The following is a 16642-nucleotide window of genomic DNA, read 5'->3' on the forward strand; positions in this document are numbered from 1 at the left end:
ACTCACTGTGACCAAAATTGCCATTTTTACAGACTGCTTCTCCTACTTAGAAGCTTCCTTTTCAGTTAAATTCGGGCAGGAAAATGACTCTAAACACACTTCTTTTAGTTCCAAAAGTGATAATTCACATGCAATTATCATTTACAGTAAAAATATAAAAAAAATCAAAAATTACCATTTCTGACCAGCTGGAGAAAGTTCGACAGGTCCGCGGTCATCGATTTTCATCAGAATATTGATTGTATGGACTGTAGAAAAATATTATTCAAAATGTCAATTGGATTGTGCCTCATGTTGAATTACCACCTTTTGTAGCCTCACTGTGACCAAAATTACCATTTTTACAGACTTTTCTTCATACCTAGAATCTTCTCTTTCAGTTATATTCAGGAAGGAAAATGTCTCTAAACACACTTATTTTAGTTCCAAAAGTGATAATTCACATGCAATAGTTATTTACAGTCAAAAGATTACACATTAAAATATCACCGTTTCTGACCATCTGGAGAAAGTTCGACAGGTCCGGGGTCAACGATTTTCACCAGAAAATTGATTTTTTGGACTGTCGATAAAATAATTCAAAATGTCAATTGGATTGTGCGTTGTATTGAATAACCACTTTTTAAAGGCTCACAGTGACCAAAATTGCCATTTTTACAGACTTTTCCTCCTACTCAGAAGATTCTATTTCGACCAATTTCAGGCAGGAAAATGACTCTAAACACACTTATTTGTGATAATTCACATGCATTGCTCATCTACAGTCAAAATATTAAACATTAAAATATTACCATTTCTGGAAACCTGGAGAAAAATCGACAGGTCCGGGGTCATCTTTTTTCATCAGAAAATTAATTCTTTGGACTGTTGAAAAAATTATTCAAAATGTCAATTGGTTTGTGCCTCATTTTGAATAGCCACTTTTTAAATCCTCACAGAGACCAACATTTTCATTTTTACAGACTTTGCCTTCTACTCAGAAGCTTCTCTTTTGGCCAATTTCGGGCAGGACAAAGACTCTAAACACACTTATTTTTGCTCCAAATGTGATAATTCACATGCAATATTTATTTACATTCAGTAGATTTAACATTAAAAAATGGCCATTTCTAAACATCTGGAGAAAGTTCGACAGGCCCGGTGTCATCGCTTTTCATCAGAAAATAGATTTTCTGGACTGTGGAAAAAATGATTTAAAATGGCAATTGTATTGTGGCTCATGTTGAATAACCACTTTTTAATGCCTCACAGTGACCAAAATTGAAATTTTTTCAGACTTTTCCTTCTAAAAAGAAGCTTCTATTTCGAACAATTTCGGGCAGGAAAATGACACTAAACACACATTTTAGTTCCAAAAGCGATAAATCACATGCAATAGTCATTTACAGTCAAAATATTAAACATTAAAAAATGACAATTTCTGACAATCTGGAGAAAGTGCGACAAGTCCGGGGTCAACGTTTTTCATCAGAAAATTGATTTTTTGACTATATAAAATGATACAAAATGTCAATTGGATTGTGGCTCATGTTGAATAACCTCTTTGTAATGCCTCACAGTGACTAAAATTGCCATTTTTACGGACTTTTCCTTCTACTCAGAAGCTTCCATTTCGACCAATTTCCGGCAGGAATATGACTCTAAACACACTTATTTTTGTTCCAAAAGTGATAATTCACATGCAATACTTATTTACAGTCAAAAGCTTAAACATTAAAAAGTTACCATTTCTGACCATCTGGGGAAAGTTCTGCAGGTCCGGGATCATCGTTTTTCATCAGACAATTGATTTTTTGGACTGTAGAAAAAATATTTCAAAATGTCAATTGGATTGTGCGTTGTATTGAATAACCACTTTTTAAAGGCTCACAGTGACCAAAATTGCCATTTTTACAGACTTTTCCTCCTACTCAGAAGATTCTATTTCGACCAATTTCAGGCAGGAAAATGACTCTAAACACACTTATTTTAGTTCCAAAAGTGATAATTCACATGCATTGCTCATCTACAGTCAAAGTGTTAAGCATTAAAAAATAACCATTTCTGCCCATCTGGAGAAAGTTCGACAGGCACGGTGTCATCGCTTTTCATCAGAAAATTGATTTTCTGGACTGTGGAAAAAATTATTCAAAATGTCAATTGGATTGTGCCTCATGTTGAATAACCACTTTTTAAAGCCTCACAGTGACCAAAATTACCATTTTTACAGACTTTTCCTCCTACTCAGTAGCTTCTATTTCGACCAATTTCCGGCAGGAAAATGACTCTAAACACACTTATTTTAGTTACAATAGTGATAATTTACATACAATTATCATTTACAGTGAAAATATTAAACCTTAAAAAACTGACAATTTCTGACCATCTGGAGAAAGTTCGACAGGTCCGGGGTCATCGATTTTCATCAGAAAACTGATTTTTTGGACTGTCGAAAAAATTATTCAAAATGTCAATTGGATTGTGCCTCATGTTGAATTACCACCTATCGAAGACTCACTGTGACCAAAATTGCCATTTTTACAGACTGCTCCTCCTACTTAGAAGCTTCCTTTTCAGTTAAATTCGGGCAGGAAAATGACTCTAAACACACTTCTTTTAGTTCCAAAAGTGATAATTCACATGGAATTATCATGTACAGTGAAAATATAAAAAATTAAAAAATTACCATTTCTGACCAGCTGGAGAAAGTTCGACAGGTCCGCGGTCATCGAGTTTTCATCAGAATATTGATTGTTTGGACTGTAGAAAAATATTATTCAAAATGTCAATTGGATTGTGCCTCATGTTGAATTACCACCTTTTGTAGCCTCACTGTGACCAAAATTACCATTTTTACAGACTTTTCTTCATACCTAGAATCTCTCTTTCAGTTATATTCAGGAAGGAAAATGTCTCTAAACACCCTTATTTGTGTTCCAAAAGTGATAATTCACATGCAATAGTTATTTACAGTCAAAAGATTACACATTAAAATATCACCGTTTTTGACCATCTGGAGAAAGTTCGACAGGTCCGGGGTCAACGATTTTCACCAGAAAATTGATTTTTTGGACTGTAGATGAAATAATTCAAAATGTCAATTGGATTGTGCGTTGTATTGAATAACCACTTTTTAAAGGCTCACAGAGACCAAAAGTGCCATTTTTACAGACTTTTCCTCCTACTCAGAAGATTCTATTTCGACCAATTTCAGGCAGGAAAATGACTCTAAACACACTTATTTGTGATAATTCACATGAATTGCTCATCTACAGTCAAAATATTAAACATTAAAATATTACCATTTCTGAAAACCTGGAGAAAAATCGACAGGTCCGGGGTCATCTTTTTTCATCAGAAAATTAATTCTTTGGACTGTTGAAAAAATGATTCAAAATGTCAATTGGTTTGCGCCTCATTTTGAATAGCCACTTTTTAAATCCTCACAGAGACCAACATTTTCATTTTTACAGACTTTGCCTTCTACTCAGAAGCTTCTCTTTTGGCCAATTTCGGGCAGGACAAAGACTCTAAACACACTTATTTTTTCTCCAAATGTGATAATTCACATGCAATATTTATTTACATTCAGTAGATTTAACATTAAAAAATGGCCATTTCTAAACATCTGGAGAAAGTTCGACAGGCCCGGTGTCATCGCTTTTCATCAGAAAATGGATTTTCTGGACTGTGGAAAAAATGATTTAAAATGGCAATTGTATTGTGGCTCATGTTGAATAACCTCTTTTTAATGCCTCACAGTGACCAAAATTGAAATTTTTTCAGACTTTTCCTTCTAAAAAGATTCTTCTATTTCGAACAATTTCGGGCAGGAAAATGACACTAAACACACATTTTAGTTCCAAAAGCAATAAATCACATGCAATAGTCATTTACAGTCAAAATATTAAACATTAAAAAAATGACAATTTCTGACAATCTGGAGAAAGTGCGACAAGTCCGGGGTCAACGTTTTTCATCAGAAAATTGATTTTTTGACTATATAAAATAATACAAAATGTCAATTGGATTGTGGCTCATGTTGAATAACCTCTTTGTAATGCCTCACAGTGACCAAAATTGCCATTTTTACGGACTTTTCCTTCTACTCAGAAGCTTCCATTTCGACCAATTTCCGTCAGGAATATGACTCTAAACACACTTATTTTTGTTCCAAAAGTGATAATTCACATGCAATACTTATTTACAGTCAAAAGCTTAAACATTAAAAAGTTACCATTTCTGACCATCTGGGGAAAGTTCTGCAGGTCCGGGATCATCGTTTTTCATCAGACAATTGATTTTTTGGACTGTAGAAAAAATATTTCAAAATGTCAATTGGATTGTGCGTTGTATTGAATAACCACTTTTTAAAGGCTCACAGTGACCAAAATTGCCATTTTTACAGACTTTTCCTCCTACTCAGAAGATTCTATTTCGACCAATTTCAGGCAGGAAAATGACTCTAAACACACTTATTTTAGTTCCAAAAGTGATAATTCACATGCATTGCTCATCTACAGTCAAAGTGTTAAGCATTAAAAAATAATCATTTCTGCCCATCTGGAGAAAGTTCGACAGGCACGGTGTCATCGCTTTTCATCAGAAAATTGATTTTCTGGACTGTGGAAAAAATGATTTCAAATGGCAATTGGATTGTGGCTCATGTTGAATAACCACTTTTTAATGCCTCACAGTGACCAAAATTGAAATTTTTTCAGACTTTTCCTTCTAAAAAGAAGCTTCTATTTCGAACAATTTCGGGCAGGAAAATGACACTAAACACACATTTTAGTTCCAAAAGCGATAAATCACATGCAATAGTCCTTTATAGTCAAAATATTAAACATTAAAAATTGACAATTTCTGACAATCTGGAGAAAGTGCGACAAGTCCGGGGTCAACGTTTTTCATCAGAAAATTGATTTTTTGACTATATAAAATGATACAAAATGTCAATTGGATTGTGGCTCATGTTGAATAACCTCTTTGTAATGCCTCACAGTGACCAAAATTGCAATTTTTACAGACTTTTCCTTCTACTCAGAAGCTTCCATTTCGACCAATTTCTGGCAGGAATATGACTCTAAACACACTTATTTTTGTTCCAAAAGTGATAATTCACATGCAATACTTATTTACAGTCAAAAGCTTAAACATTAAAAAAGTTACCATTTCTGACCATCTGGAGAAAGTTCTGCAGGTCCGGGATCATCGTTTTTCATCAGACAATTGATTTTTTGGACTGTAGAAAAAATAATTCAAAATGTCAATTGGATTGTGCGTTGTATTGAATAACCACTTTTTAAAGGCTCACAGTGACCAAAATTGCCATTTTTACAGACTTTTCCTCCTACTCAAAAGATTCTATTTCAACCAATTTCAGGCAGGAAAATGACTCTAAACACACTTATTTTAGTTCCAAAAGTGATAATTCACATGCATTGCTCATCTACAGTCAAAGTGTTAAGCATTAAAAAATAACCATTTCTGCCCATCTGGAGAAAGTTCGACAGGCACGGTGTCATCGCTTTTCATCAGAAAATTGATTTTCTGGACTGTGGAAAAAATTATTCAAAATGTCAATTGGATTGTGCCTCATGTTGAATAACCACTTTTTAAAGCCTCACAGTGACCAAAATTACCATTTTTACAGACTTTTCCTCCTACTCAGTAGCTTCTATTTCGACCAATTTCCGGCAGGAAAATGACTCTAAACACACTTATTTTAGTTACAATAGTGATAATTTACATACAATTATCATTTACAGTGAAAATATTAAACCTTAAAAAACTGACAATTTCTGACCATCTGGAGAAAGTTCGACAGGTCCGGGGTCATCGATTTTCATCAGAAAACTGACTTTTTGGACTGTAGAAAAAATTATTCAAAATGTCAATTGGATTGTGCCTCATTTTGAATTACCACCTATCGAAGACTTACTGTGACCAAAATTGTCATTTTTACAGACTGCTCCTCCTACTTAGAAGCTGCCTTTTCAGTTAAATTCGGGCAGGAAAATGACTCTAAACACACTTATTTTAGTTCCAAAAGTGATAATTCACATGCAATTATCATTTACAGTGAAAATATAAAAAATTTAAAAATTACCATTTCTGACCAGCTGGAGAAAGTTCGACAGGTCCGCGGTCATCGATTTCATCAGAAAATTGATTGTTTGGACTGTAGAAAAAATTATTCAAAATGTCAGGGGACCCTGTTTTATAAGCGCTGGGACATTGCTTCTGAGGAGTAACTGTGTATTCAAAGCCTACCGCTCGCGGAACCCGCTTCGCGGGTCCCGCTTCGTGAGGGAGCCGTTCTGTCACCATCGTGGTTGGCCTGCCTTTAACATCATCGTTTTCCATCTAAGGAAACGTTTGTGGACGATCGAGTGTGTGGGGCTGCGAGCGAGTGCGGGCGCAGGACTTCAAGTCCCAGGAGCGCCCGCCAGACCCAATCTGCAGCACCTGGGCCACTCTCCCTGCAAGCTCCTCCCCACCAGGGCAGTTCAAATTCCCTCATTTCTGGCTGTTTGTTGGGACCCTGTTTTATAAGCGCGCACGCTGGGACATTGCTTCTGAGGAGTAACTGTGTATTCAAAGCCTACCGCTCGCGGAACCCGCTTTGCGGGTCCCGCTTCGTGAGGGAGCCGTTCTGTCATCATCGTGGTTGGCCTGCCTTTAACATCATCTTTTTCCATCTAAGGAAGCGTTTGTGGACGATCGAGTGTGTGGGGCTGCGAGCGAGTGCGGGCGCAGGACTTCAAGTCCCAGGAGCGCCCGCCAGACCCAATCTGCAGCACCTGGGCCGCTCTCCCTGCATGCTCCTCCCCACCAGGGCAGTTCAAATTCCCTCATCTCTGGCTGTTTGATGGGACCCTGTTTTATAAGCGCGCACGCTGGGACATTGCTTCTGAGGAGTAACTGTGTATTCAAAGCCTACCGCTCGCGGAACCCGCTTCATGGGTCCCGCTTCGTGAGGGAGCCGTTCTGTCATCATCGTGGTTGGCCTGCCTTTAACATCATCGTTTTCCATCTAAGGAAGCGTTTGTGGACGATCGAGTGTGTGGGGCTGCGAGCGAGTGCGGGCGCAGGACTTCAAGTCCCAGGAGCGCCCGCCAGACCCAATCTGCAGCACCTGGGCCGCTCTCCCTGCATGCTCCTCCCCACCAGGGCAGTTCCAATTCCCTCATCTCTGGCTGTTTGTTGGGACCCTATTTTATAAGCGCACACGCTGGGACATTGCTTCTGAGGAGTAACTGTGTATTCAATGCCTACCGCTCGCGGAACCCGCTTCGCGGGTCCCGCTTCCTGAGGGAGCCGATCTGTCATCATCGTGTTTGGCCTGCCTTTAACATCATCGTTTTCCATCTAAGGAAGCGTTTGTGGACGATCGAGTGTGTGGGGCTGCGAGCCAGTGCGGGCGCAGGACTTCAAGTCCCAGGAGCGCCCGCCAGACCCAATCTGCAGCACCTGGGCCGCTCTCCCTGCATGCTCCTCCCCTTTCATATTGGACACCATAAAACCACTCACAGAGGCCCGCGGCGCGTGAGCGTCCCGGGAGAAGCCCGGGACAAGGGCGGGCCCTCTGTGGCCCAAAGAGGCCCGAAGAGACTGGACTGGGCATACCCCCTTGATTAATTGTATCCTACCTGTGTAAGTCGTGATTAAGTTTACCCTGCTTGTTCTGCCATATCTGGCTGTTTGTTATAAATGTCATCTCCACCCTTAAGTACAGGTACAGCCATGCTGGATAAGGCAGGGGGTACGTCTAATGGTACTCTGGACAAATATTTTACAAAGTCAGTGGGGGACGTCCCGAGGTAGATTACTTTAGCAGAACGACGAGCAGAACGCCGTCGTTCTGTAGAAAGTAAGAAGATTAGGTTGGTATCACAGTCACCTGCTTCTGTTGCCCCTATTGATCGAGGGAGTCCAAATGGCAATGAAAGCCTATTACAAACGGATAATTTGCCTTTGGTATTTAGAGATAGTCCATCTACTCCTAACACTTCCCCTAAACCAGATCTAATTGGCCCTTCGCCCATTACCTGCAACAGTACGCCCAAAACAACTAAGGCACTGATTACTCCTGCACCCCCGCCCCGCATGAACATACGGAATAAGGCAAAAGGGATTATTCCGCCATCCAGAAATTATGGTCCACCCCCGACTAAAAAAAGGCGGAAAAGGGGGGAATTTATACAACAAAAACTAAGCCACTCAGACTTTGGCAAAAAGGCAAAGACCATTACTGGGCATGATAAGGCCGTAATAGCTGCATCAGAGACTACAAACTTAATGTTCCCACCGTTAGCTACATTGCATTCAAAGGGGGAAGCCTGTACCGCTATCTGCCCTGATGCCATTATGTCCCAAGCTGCCCAAAACCCAGTTACACTGGAAAGTATCGAAAACTTAATAAAGAGCTACTCTTTAGTAATTCTAGAGAGATTGAACAAGGTCGAAGAACGACTTGGGAATTTGGAAAAGGAATTGGGGAAGAAGGATGTTCCTACCTTCTTAGCTCCAAATATGGTTATACAGCCTAATACATTGCCTGCACAACCCACTACATCTGCCCCTAGTCCTGCTATAAATAAGATCCCAACTACAATGAATCCAATTGATAACAAAGGTGAAAGACAACCATCGACCCTGCCAAAACCACAATCTGCCCAGACCTTGGCTACTACAGTTTGTAAACCATCAAATGGGATAGGAGAAACACTACTGAAAAGACCATCAAGGGAAGCAGAAGGCACTAGGCACAAGCAGGGAAGACCAAATAGGGCCCCACTTCCAGAATTACCACCGGAAGCAGTACCCTTTGTTGTAGTCCTTACAGGGGTGCCCGTGCTAGAAGAAAACAAGCGGGAAGGCTACGTTCAATTGAAAAATAAGATCATTCATTGGCTCAGGCTAAATAGGCCAATTTCAAGTAGTATTAACGGCGCCATTATACATGTTCGCCGAACTCAGTGGTTGGGTGGTAGACACAAGGACATTGAGGGTGATGTGGTGGTAGTGAACTTCAGGGACCCCAATGCTGTTCATTTTATACTAAACTGGCCCGCAGGCAATACTAATAATTGTATTATTCCCCGACCATTAACATACTTCTATCCCAGATCAGTGGTTTTTTCATCTCAGTACCATCCTCCTCAACCCATGCAAACACAAGCCCGTTCTTCAACCGTACATGGTGTTAGGATGAATCCATGTGCACCATATCCTTCGTTGGCTTCAGATCCCTATGGTTGGAACCTTGTACCAATTAGGTCCACTCTTTCTTCCAATAGGAGAATGGACCACTTAAATCCATTTACGCCCCTAGAGACCACCAATAGGTACGATATTTTTAATGGCCTAGACGATTGTGATTGACGCCCTGTGAGCAAAGGGAATGATGGAAGTGGAATCAGCCCCATTAGAACGGATGGTAAAGTTGCTGGTGTAGAAGGGATGTGGAGTTTCGGGGTAAATTGTTCAACAACTACAATACTCCCAACCAACCCGGCAGTAATTGTGGATACACCAGTTTTGAGATCGATCGACAATATCCAGCGACCCGTGCGGCGCGACGACGATCTCCAAGCTCTCACAAGTATATATGGGGATGGCCGTTTTCACCAGACCTTAGCCACAGTAGTATCTTTAAGGGAGTTTGATGAGTTAGGATCCTTGGGATATCACCAAGATACAGTAACCGGGGCTGTCCCGGGGTGTACAAATGTATCGAATAGACCAATAATAATTACAGTATCGAGGGATGAAAACGCTAGGGTGGAGGACGGAAGAGGACTTGATGTACTGGGAGCTGCAGAAGAAGAATTGTTCAGACGTTCCCCAATGATCGAGGACATTGGTGGTGCAATCCGCGACCTTGGTCGATGTGATAGAGCCTCTAAAGTTGGTCTCCTGGAACATAGCTGGTGTCTCAAAACATCTAAGGGACCCAGAATGGGCAGGATTCGTTGACACTCATGACTTCTGTTTGTTACAGGAGACATGGGCGGTGGTAACACCACATAGAATAGGGTATAAATCGTTTGGAATAGGCGCCACCCCATCTAGGAGTGGAAGGCCTTCGGGGGGCCTATTAATTTGGGTGAAAGTCAATTTGAGGGTACAAATTGAGGTGGTAGACGTAAATTCACCCGATATACTAGTGCTTAAGATCATCACACGTGAAGGGAAAAAACTACACTTAATAAATGTCTACAACAGACCAATACCTCTATCAAAAGTTTCACCTACATTAGCCAAATTAGATTCCTTTTTAAGTGGGTTGGATAGTAAAGACGATCACGTTATTTTGGCAGGAGATCTAAACTGTAATGACGAACCAGTCCTGGGGCTCAGTGATATTTTTGAAGATGAGGATCATGCGAATAAAATCCCTGCACTAGAGAACGCCAAACCGACTAAATGTTCGACTTTGGCAGTTCAAATAACAAACATATGTGCGGAGTATTCTCTCAGGGCCTGTAATGGACGGTTACCATCTGATATCCTGAAAAAACCAACTTTCACTAGAAATAATTACAGGAGCAATTTAGACTTTGTAATTGTTTCTATCCCTATTTGGCACTGTATCCAGGACTTTGAGGTAAAGGATAGATCAGAAAGTGATCATTTTCCCCTGAGTCTATTAATTGAAGCTTCGTTGTTTCAGGGCGTTGTGGGCACATCGCTAGCAGATAATTGCGTTAATACGGAGACACGTGTTAGTAATCACAGACGAGTCCTCAAATGGCCATTTATATTGGACCATGGCGAGATCCTGGCGGATATATACACACTCTTTGCAGGGTCTTTTGTCTCATTTATAGGTCCCAAAGCAATAGAGGGAAATCCTATTTATTTTATGTCATTGCACAAAAAAATATTTTACGATTTAAAAATGCTAGTAACCAAAATGCCCCAAAAAAACCAACAAAAAACACAGAATCTGTCCCACAGCAAACCATGGTATGATGGAATCTGTAGGGAATCTAAAAGGGCTCTTATATTAGCTATAAAATCTAATATTTTACCTGATATAAAAACCGCAAGGAATAACTATAAGCAAGTACAAAAGGCCTCCAAAAAAGCTTGGGAGGAAGAATTATGGGCCGACATGTTGTTGGCTGTCAAAACAAATGACAATGTAGGTTTCTGGAGGCTAGTAGCCAATGGGAACCATGTAGGGAGAGTGGCTAAAGACGTCCATTTGGACGAGTTAACATGGGTCAACCATTTCACCAACCTCTACAAAAAGTATGAGGATATTGGAGCCGATGTGGATGCTCCATGTCTTGAATACCCCACAGATTGCATGGGCTTTACAATAGCCGAAACAGAGTCGGCAATCAATCTAGTAAAGACTGGCAAAGCCCCAGGCTTGGATAAGATACCCGGCGATCTATACAAACATGATCTAACAGTCTGGGCACCATATATAAACTACTTGTGCAATATGTTATCCCTTTGCTTAGATTTCCCTGAAAGCTGGCGGGGGGCAGAAATTGTTTTAATTTACAAAAAAGGGGATCGGATGGACCCCTCTAATTACCGGCCAATCAGCTTGATGGACATCCTCCAGAAAATGTATTCACGACACATACTAACTCGTGTCAGTGACTGGATGGATGAGAACTCAATTTTAACGAAATTCCAAGCTGGGTTCCGTAGTAAAGTAAGCACAATTGACCAGATTTTCAGATTCTGCTGCCTCTATTGGAAATATGTACACATTAAAAAGGGTCACCTATACGTTGCTTTCGTTGACTTGAGAGCAGCGTTCAATTTAGTGCCGCGCAATCTTCTATGGAAAACACTGAATGCTGTAGGACTGCCAAACAGCCTATTGGTCCAGATAAAAGAACTGCACGAAAAGAATTTTGCGAAAATTCGATGGGGCCCAAACGGGGAATTAACCCAAAAAATCCCTATCGAGCGTGGAGTTCGCCAAGGCTGTGTTTTGGCCCCCACACTATTTTCACTCTTCGTAAATGACATCCCCAAACATCTAAAGGATGTATAAATGATTCACCAAAACTGAATGGTGAAAGGGTGACATCATTGTTGTTTGCTGACGACACTATTCTGATTTCCCAAACAAAAAAAGGTCTCCAAGCACTACTCAATTCTTTTAGTAAATATTGTAGTAAGAAAGGTCTGGAGATAAATGGGAATAAGACCAAATGTATGTCCCTTAATCCACAAAAAACAGCCAAAGGATGTTTAACTTTGGATGGAGCTAAACTAGAATCGGTTTCGCATTTTTCATACTTGGGGGTTACCTTAGATTCCAATCTCTCTTGGAGAGCCCAAAGGGAAAAAAGTAAGCTAGCATTTATTCAGAATGTAAAGCCAATCCTTAGAAAACAAAGTTTGAGCACTAGTAAAGCGGTGTCCCCGGTAGTTGAGCTATTTAAATTCAAGGTCCAACCGACAGCGCTGTATGGCGCAGAAATCTGGGGGCCAGGGTCAAAAGATTCCTTTCGCGTTCTGGACAACAATTTTATGAGGAGTTTGGTGAGGGTCCCAAGAGGTACTCCCCTAGTTCCTCTTGAATTGGATCTTAACGTCAAAAGAACTGACCATTATACCATAATCCGCCCTCTGATGCTTTGGGTTAGACTGTGGAGAGTGCCCGAACTGCAGGATTATAGGGATGGCCCAAAGAAAATTATGGAGTATGGCAATTCATTAACTATCCCATGGCTAAAGCATGTCAAAACTTGGCTTACTGAAATAGGTTTAATTCATTTCTGGGAAAATCCGGAACTTTTACCACCCAACGCAAAATTAATATTAAAAAGGGCATTTTGGAGTTGCATGGTTAACAAGGTAACAAACGTTTCGGCTGCTGGAGCTCTGGTAACAAATTTTCTCAGCTTCAAGGATGAGCCGTTATTCGAGATTTTTCTCGATGAGATAGAGCCTCCCCTAGCCAAAACCCTTTTTCTAAAACTTAGGTATGGCAATCTGTTGACTAGAACAACTTTAGCACGATGGTCAAGGAGGACAAATGATTCACCCTTGGAGGCTGATGAATTATGTGCCATGTGTGACTGCAACCAGATTGAATCCGAGGCTCACATGTTTTTCTTTTGCCCCGCTTATGCATTACCCAGAAAAAGATGGATTAAACCACTATGCTTACTGTTAGGTTTGAGCTCATGTGACCAGGCTCTAAGAATACTCAAAACTAATACAAACCAAGTAATAATATTTAGTGTTAGCCGATTCTTACATTCAATCTTTTTCTTAAGAAAAAAAAGGGACAACAGCTATAAATGAATGATGTATATTCCCAAAATCAGAATTAGCAGATGACCCTTTACAAAGGGAGGTTATTTGGTATATCCCAAAGGATGTGCTTAGTTTAGTCAAGATATGTATATTTATAGATGTTTAAAAATGTTTTTATTAATGTAATGTTTTGTGCTTGACTCTTTTATGGCATTTTTGCCGAAATAAAGAAATTTGAATTTGCAATTGGATTGTGCCTCATGTTGAATTACCACCTTTCGTAGCCTCACTGTGACCAAAATTGCCATTTTTACAGACTTTTCTTCATACCTAGAAGCTTCTCTTTCAGTTATATTCAGGAAGGAAAATGTCTCTAAACACACTTATTTGTGTTCCAAAAGTGATAATTCACATGCAATAGTTATTTACAGTCAAAAGATTACACATTAAAATATCACCGTTTCTGACCATCTGGAGAAAGTTCGACAGGTCCGGGGTCAACGATTTTCACCAGAAAATTGATTTTTTGGACTGTAGATAAAATAATTCAAAATGTCAATTGGATTGTGCGTTGTATTGAATAACCACTTTTTAAAGGCTCACAGTGACCAAAATTGCCATTTTTACAGACTTTTTCTCCTACTCAGAAGATTCTATTTCGACCAATTTCAGGCCGGAAAATGACTCTACACACACTTATTTGTGATAATGCACATGCATTGCTCATCTACAGTCAAAATATTAAACATTAAAATATTACCATTTCTGAAAACCTGGAGAAAAATCGACAGGTCCGGGGTCATCTTTTTTCATCAGAAAATGAATTCTTTGGACTGTTGAAAAAATGATTCAAAATGTCAATTGGTTTGTGCCTCATTTTGAATAACCACTTTTTAATGCCTCACAGTGACCAAAATTGCCATTTTTACAGACTTTTCTTCATACCTAGAAGCTTCTCTTTCAGTTATATTCAGGAAGGAAAATGTCTCTAAACACACTTATTTGTGTTCCAAAAGTGATAATTCACATGCAATAGTTATTTACAGTCAAAAGCTTAAACATTAAAAAATTACCATTTCTGACCATCTGGAGAAAGTTCTACAGGTCCGGGATCATCGTTTTTCATCAGACAATTGATTTTTTGGACTGTAGAAAAAATAATTCAAAATGTCAATTGGATTGTGCGTTGTATTGAATAACCACTTTTTAAAGGCTCACAGTGACCAAAATTGGCATTTTTACAGACTTTTCCTCCTACTCAGAAGATTCTATTTCGACCAATTTCAGGCAGGAAAATGACTCTAAACACACTTATTTGTGATAATGCACATGCATTGCTCATCTACAGTCAAAATATTAAACATTAAAATATTACCATTTCTGAAAACCTGGAGAAAAATCGACAGGTCCGGGGTCATCTTTTTTCATCAGAAAATTAATTCTTTGGACTGTTGAAAAAATGATTCAAAATGTCAATTGGTTTGCGCCTCATTTTGAATAGCCACTTTTTAAATCCTCACAGAGACCAACATTTTCATTTTTACAGACTTTGCCTTCTACTCAGAAGCTTCTCTTTTGGCCAATTTCGGGCAGGACAAAGACTCTAAACACACTTATTTTTTCTCCAAATGTGATAATTCACATGCAATATTTATTTACATTCAGTAGATTTAACATTAAAAAATGGCCATTTCTAAACATTTGGAGAAAGTTCGACAGGCCCGGTGTCATCGCTTTTCATCAGAAAATGGATTTTCTGGACTGTGGAAAAAATGATTTAAAATGGCAATTGTATTGTGGCTCATGTTGAATAACCTCTTTTTAATGCCTCACAGTGACCAAAATTGAAATTTTTTCAGACTTTTCCTTCTAAAAAGAAGCTTCTATTTCGAACAATTTCGGGCAGGAAAATGACACTAAACACACTTATTTTTGTTCCAAAAGTGATAATTCACATGCAATACTTATTTACAGTCAAAAGCTTAAACATTAAAAAGTTACGATTTCTGACCATCTGGAGAAAGTTCTGCAGGTCCGGGATCATCGTTTTTCATCAGACAATTGATTTTTTGGACTGTAGAAAAAATTATTCAAAATGTCAATTGGATTGTGCCTCATGTTGAATTACCACCTATCGAAGACTCACTGTGACCAAAATTGCCATTTTTACAGACTGCTCCTCCTACTTAGAAGCTGCCTTTTCAGTTAAATTCGGGCAGGAAAATGACTCTAAACACACTTATTTTAGTTCCAAAAGTGATAATTCACATGCAATTATCATTTACAGTGAAAATATAAAAAATTAAAAAATTACCATTTCTGACCAGCTGGAGAAAGTTCGACAGGTCCGCGGTCATCGATTTTCATCAGAAAATTGATTGTTTGGACTGTAGAAAAAAGTATTCAAAATGTCAATTGGATTGTGCCTCATGTTGAATTACCACCTTTCGTAGCCTCACTGTGACCAAAATTGCCATTTTTACAGACTTTTCTTCACACCTAGAAGCTTCTCTTTCAGTTATATTCAGGAAGGAAAATGTCTCTAAACACACTTATTTTTGTTCCAAAAGTGATAATTCACATGCAATAGTTATTTACAGTCAAAAGATTACACATTAAAATATCACCATTTCTGACCATCTGGAGAAAGTTCGACAGGTCCGGGTCAACGATTTTCACCAGAAAATTGATTTTTTGGGACTGTAGATAAAATAATTAAAATTGTCAATTAGATTGTGCGTTTTATTGACGAACCACTTTTTAAAGGCTCACAGTGACCAAAATTGCCATTTTTACAGACTTTTCCTCCTACTCAGTAGATTCTATTTCGACCAATTTCAGGCAGGAAAATGACTCTAAACACACTTATTTTAGTTCCAAAAGTGATAATTCACATGCATTGCTCATCTACAGTCAAAGTGTTAACCATTAAAAAATAACCATTTCTGCCCATCTGGAGAAAGTTCGACAGGCACGGTGTCATCGCTTTTCATCAGAAAATTGATTTTCTGGACTGTGGAAAAAATTATTCAAAATGTCAATAGGATATTGCCTCATGTTGAATAACCACTTTTTGTAGCCTCACAGCGACCAAAATTGATAATTTTACAGACTTTTCCTCCTACTCAGAACCTGCTATCTCGACCAACTTCAGGCAGGAAAATGATCCTGAGAAAATTTATTTTAGTTCCAAAAGTGATAATTCACATGCAATTTTTATTTATAGTCAAAAGATTACACATCAAAAAATGACCATTTCTGACCATCTGGAGAAAGTTCGACAGGTCCAGTGTCATCATTTTTCATCAGAAAATAGATTTTTTGGACTGTAGAAAAAATGATTCAAAATGTCAATTGGATTGTGCCTCATGTTGAATAACCACTTTTTAAAGCCTCACAGTGACCAAAATTACCATTT

The sequence above is a fragment of the Lissotriton helveticus genome, chromosome 12 (assembly GCF_964261635.1).
Source record: "Lissotriton helveticus chromosome 12, aLisHel1.1, whole genome shotgun sequence".
Taxonomy (NCBI): domain Eukaryota; kingdom Metazoa; phylum Chordata; class Amphibia; order Caudata; family Salamandridae; genus Lissotriton; species Lissotriton helveticus.